Source organism: Microtus ochrogaster, linkage group LG1 (genome assembly GCF_000317375.1).
Source record: "Microtus ochrogaster isolate Prairie Vole_2 linkage group LG1, MicOch1.0, whole genome shotgun sequence".
Lineage (NCBI taxonomy): Eukaryota > Metazoa > Chordata > Mammalia > Rodentia > Cricetidae > Microtus > Microtus ochrogaster.
Genome location: NC_022027.1, coordinates 5324868 through 5330743, shown reverse-complemented (window position 1 = coordinate 5330743; position 5876 = coordinate 5324868).

Genomic DNA, 5876 nt, shown 5'->3' with positions numbered 1-5876 from the left:
TTCTTCTTCTTCTTCTTCTTCTTCTTCTTCTTCTTCTTCTTCTTCTTCTTCTTCTTCTTCTTCTTCTTCTTCTTCTTCTTCTTCTCCTTCTCGTCCTCCTCCTCATTCTTCTTTTGCTTTATTTGTTTTTGGTTTTCCTTTTTAAATTTTGTTTTGTATTTGGGGAGAAGATATTGCTAGGGTGGAGGGTGAATGTCGGGGGAAGGGGAGATAGGTTAGATCAGGATGTGTGATGTGAAATCCACAAAGAATCAATAAAGGTTTTTTTCAAAAATGAAGTTGAAAAAGAAGCATGACATGTTTTACTACTCTTCAGAATATATTCAGTATAGAAATTTATCCCAGAAGATACCAATAAAGCATTGAGGTGTCCTGTTACTGTGGTTTGAAAGAGCATGTCCTATGAGCTCACGTATTTGAACACTTGGTCCCAGCGGGTGGCACTGCTTGGGAAGGCTTAGGAGGTGTGGCCTAGGTGGAGGAAGTATGTCACTGGGGGTGGGCTTTGAGAGTTTAAAGACATGCCATTCTTGGTTTGCTCTCGCGGCTTCATGCTGTAGTTGAGATGTGAACTCTCTGCTCTCAGCTCCAACCACCATGCCTGCTGCTTCTGCCATGCTGTCCCTGTGAAAACATAGGTCCTAACCCTGTGAAACCATAGGTCAATATAAATTCTTCCTTAAACTGCCTTGCTCATGGTGTTTTATCACAGCAGTGGAAAGGCAACTAAGATACCCATGAGCATTAAAATTGTAACTGATAGCATTTGACCATTTTTAAATCAACTATGAGTTAGTCCCTATAATATAGTGGTCAGATAAACCACAACTTATCATTGTCTAATAGTGCCCATACAATTCGTTCACTTTGTTCTACTTTGAAGAAGTTCTTGCTTACTGAAAAAAGCGGAGAAAAATGGTGTCCACGTTGACTGTGGTCAGTGCCCAGCCTGGCACTTTATGTCTGGCAGACACTGCATGGCGCGAGCTATTAGCAGCAATCTGTTCACTCTGCTCTCCAGTGGGCACAGTGAATAAGATGTGTTCCAAGTAGGCCGTAGGTCTCCTTGAGAGCTAAATACTGCATATGGCATCCATGGAATCTTTTATAGTCCACAAGATGGAGATAAATTCATCAGGGGCGTTGTTTACCTGGAAAACTCTCAGTGTTTCTTTCCTGGGTATGGTGACAAGTACGTAAACAAGCAGTTTCTGTACTCTCAAATTCAAGTGACTGCACTGAATTAGGAAATTAATTTTATTCATGAAATTCACTTACACCTCATTTCAGGGCAACCCACACCTGCTCATAATAACCACTTAAGGAACCCAACGGTGGTGGCAAACGCCTCTAATCCCAGCACTTCAGAGGCAGAGGCAGGCGGATCTCTAAATTCAAGGACAGCCTGGTCTACAAAGTCAGTTCCAGGACAGCCAGGGCTACACAGAGAAACCCTGCCTCGCAAAGCAAAATAAGTAAATAAATGACGGCTGGAAGAAGAAACCCAGAAAGTTCTTATGCCAGTGGTTCTCCATGCTTCTAGCTACTGCAAAACATGAAATTAGACTAATGCTGATTGATGGCTTACAGAATCCTGAGACACAGAAAATAGAGGGAGAAGGCCAACACCAAGGTGACAGGGCTGGACCTGAGGCTCGCCAGCAAAGCTCTTCAATGCATGCACAATTCCTGGGACCACAGAAGTAAGATAAACAAAAATAAATAAATATAACTTAGATTAATTAAAATAAATACAAATAACAAAGTATACAGAAAGTCTTAATATTTCTCATCTTTCATAGCACTCAGTTTACGCACATATGGTGATCCCAAGTGCAGAAAGCAGTGTACGGAGAGCAGGAAGGGCTGCAGAGACCATGGCAACCGCAGCTTGGGGGAATGGAGTACTGCTTTCGTTTTTAACTTTTCCTGCCTGTGTGTGGATGCGTATGCAGGGTGCTGTCGTCCTCTATTGCTAGGACCTCTCACTGAACCTGGAGCAAGCCTTTATGGACCTAGGCGTTTGCCTGGACTAGCTGGTCATCAAGTTCCAGAGACACGCCCATCTCCAGCCGCCCAGCCTGAGACTATAGGCTATGCCGTATCTCCTGGCTCTTACAGGGGGTGACGCTGGTGTTACGGAGTTTGTGACCTCCTGGGAAAAGACTGTAGACTCAATCCAGTTATAATTAAAAGATTTATTGATTACCTCTTGGCAGGATGAACGATCTCTGAGCCAAATTTGAGATCCCCGAGAGAAGGCGATTGAGGGGAGACTTTTTCGAGGGCAAAACCACAAGAAGGACCTTCGACAGCTACACAAACAAGCAAAAACTGGTCTGTTCTGCCAAGTGAAGTAGTTAAAGTGATCAAAAGAATCTGTGGGTCTCTGTACAAGCCGGTCGCTGAAGCAACGAAGCAGTCGTCATAGCTGTACATGTCTGGATGGCGGTCACCGAGTCACGGATACTGGGAACTTATCCTCCAGGGACTGGACTCCGAGACAAAGGCTAGTGGGTACCAGGATGGGTGCCTAGCTAAAAATGGAGCTTCTTTAGCTGTCACACTGCAGATCCAGGCTCATGCTTGTAGAGCAAGCAACTCATCCTCGGAGCCATATATATATTTGTATAACTGACAAATTAAAAACTGCTTATGGTTAAGGATTATAACTCATGGTGTGACATATGCATCATAGAATAAACTAACGAACAAATCCAGAGCCTCACAGTTTAGAAAAGAAACAACGCTTAAGATTAAAAAAAAAAAATTAAAAGGTAGGGAATGTGACTGGACACAGGGTAAACGTCTGTAAGCCCAGGTCCCAAGAGGCTGAGGCCAGAGGCTGTCAGCGGGGAGGCTGTCCTGGGCTCTGTGGCACATTCCATACCAGTCCAGCCCCAAAGCAGAACCATGTCTCAGAAGAAAGCAAACATGAAGTCACATGCCCTCCATGCGTGTTTAGCACTAATCTCTGTATTCTATTAACCTTAACATCTGTGCTACAGAAGCAAGCACTCCTACCCCACTTCTTGTAATCGTCCCCTGTCATCAACAAAACACCAAGTCCGTGACCCAGGGTTTGCAGAGTACCAGAACCTTTTGCTGGGAAGATTGCTTAGGGATTGCTATTACAGTGAGTGACACAAATTGAGGCAATTCACATCTTCTTGTAACGGGTTCTTAGAGTGGATCCCCTGGGCTCTGGGGTGATAGGGCCCAAAGGACGTAAGCTGGAAGAGTTTGCACACCTCGTGCAAAGGTGTGTCAGAAGAGAATCACGCCAATGCATGGAAACACAAACTTGTGAGGGAGACAGGAGGGAACAGGGAAGAGGAGAATGGAGAGATTTGAAATTCTCTGAATCCCTGGGTTCGGAGTACATATGGCCGAAATCTTTCCCTCTTATCCCCAGGGATAATATGAGATGCTAACTTCTGTTCTTGGCATAAACGACTAAGACTGAGTGAGATTTTCTGCTCCTTAACTAACAGAAAGACACTTTGCCCATTTCTGAGTAATGCACCTATTTTTAAAGTCAGTCTCACTTTTATATTTAGGAGAAAAAAATACTCTGTCCCCCCCCAAAAAAAGAGAGTGGCTGAAGTATCTTTAGCTAAATATTCACCTGGAGTTTGAAAATGTGCTAAGTGTGTGTGTTGTCTGTGTCTCTGTGTGCCTGTCTCTCTATGCATGCATGTGTCTCTGTGTGTATATGAATGTGTGTGAGTCTGTGTGTGTGTGTGTATGAGTGTGCATCTGTGTCTTTATGTGTGCGTTTCTGTGAAAGTGTGTGTGTATTCGTGTATGTGTGTCTATGTATGTATGCATGTATGTAAGTGTATGTATATGTATGTGTGTGAGTGTGCATGCATGTTTGTGTAAATGAATCCGCAATGACAAATATTTACCCTTTTCAACACTGCTGATTAGGAGTTCACACTCAGTACAGGACGAATAGTTAGCAGCTGAAGGTCCCTTGTCTTAGGCTACCGTCCAAAGGCAGCTAGGGCAGTGTCTGATGTCACTATGTGAACCTGTTCATTTTCACAGTGAAATGGTTGTTACTCGAGTTCCCTTGTGCAAGTACTTACACTGTGCACAAACATCGCCAGAGAACGTGGCAGCCTAGCAGCTGCAGAGACTGAATAGTAGCACCAAGGTCAGCCTTCTCTACGCAGAATTGCTTCTTTTGAACTGACCGGAAGGCCCTCTGTCAGCATAAGTTCGTATCAGCTCCAAGTCCATCTTCTCTGCTATGCATTCCTTAGACCATCAGGACAAGGCAGTGTAGACTTTATCAAGTCTCCAGGAGCTGTTATCTGGCTGTTCTCATTTGGCCCATTCACTAATACACAGTTTAAAAGTATAAAAAATTTGGGTCTGACACAAGCTTTCATTGTGATAAATCATAGTGATAATATTTGCAATTTTTACTCTATTTTTCAATAATATGTAAGTGGAGTATAGTGTGATATTTGACACATGTATAAGATATGTAATGATAGAATCAAGATAATTAGTGTATCCACCACCTCACATGTCTTCCTTTCTTATACAAAATGCATTACCAATCATTTCTCCCAGCTGTTTTGGAATGTGTAATAAATTATTGTTAGCTATTGTCACGTCCTATGCACTTCTCAAGCCTCTGCAACAAATGTGTGCTCTTGAGTGGAGTCCCTTTTCTTTGGAGGCAGACTAATTTATTGACATATTAGCATCTGGCTAGCTCCCAGTCACTTGCTTTGCTGGTTGAAAAGAGTAAAAAGGTAATTTAACTCCCAACAGGAAGTCACTTAGGGGTTCTTTTGATCTACAACAGTAGGCTTCTAGATTCATTGTATTGACCTGCCTATTCAACTGAGTAGTCAAGAATGCAGGGGGGGAGAGGGGTTTGTTTTGCAGAGACCTGCGCCCCATTTACACATAGTATAAGGGCTGAGGAAAGTGGTCTTTCAGGATAGCTGGGTACTAGGCGCTGTGACTTAGGAGCATTTTGAGAAAATGGCCTGAACCCAAACTCAGCATGGGCATGGTGGTCTGAAAGGGGGTGGGGTAGGGAAGGGGTGGTAGAGAGGGGTGGCTTTCAGAGGAACATGAGTGGTTACGAACCCCTAAAGTATGGAAACACCAGGGACTTGAAGACCAGAGTTCCTCCCAACTGTCCCAGCATGTCTACCCCTTGGCCAATGCTGCTGTAAGGTTGGCATGATATTTATTACACAACTGTATTACAGAGTTAATTCAAATCAGGGACAAATGCATAATGTAAAACTCAAAAGCAAGCTACCTACAATATATTAAGCTAACAGTGGCTTCTTGGGGATGGGGATACTTTCTTTGAATATCTTTTCACAGAAGGCTCCATCTGCATAAGCAGACTGTCAGCACTGGTTCCCACAAGCAGCATGCTTGCTTCTCACCACTGAAGATACTGACTGTCCTCTCCTCTCCCAAGGACTAGCTACTTACCCCTGCTGGTCAGCAGCGGAAGCAACCTCTTCCTCGTGTCTCACTGTACCACACAATCTGTGCCCGGAAGAGCCGCTTTACTTCTCTGACAGTTACATGAAAGGGGAAAACGTTCTTCGGTTGTGTTTCTTCTACTGACAGAATTTGAGAGTTGAATCCAACCATTCTTCTTCCCAGCATAGAGTTAGGCCTTCATGGACTGTGTCCAGGACTCTATCTGAAATTTGTTCATTCGCCTGAAATGCTGTGGTTCCAAAGGACCAGGTTTGCTGTAGTTTCTGCTACACTTTAATTAGAAAGTATGGCGTTCCAAGGCACTAATTTTCCACCCCTGATGTATGTTGAAATTACCTGGACACATTTTTCCCACAGACTAATGTTTGGACCTTGCTCTAAGACAG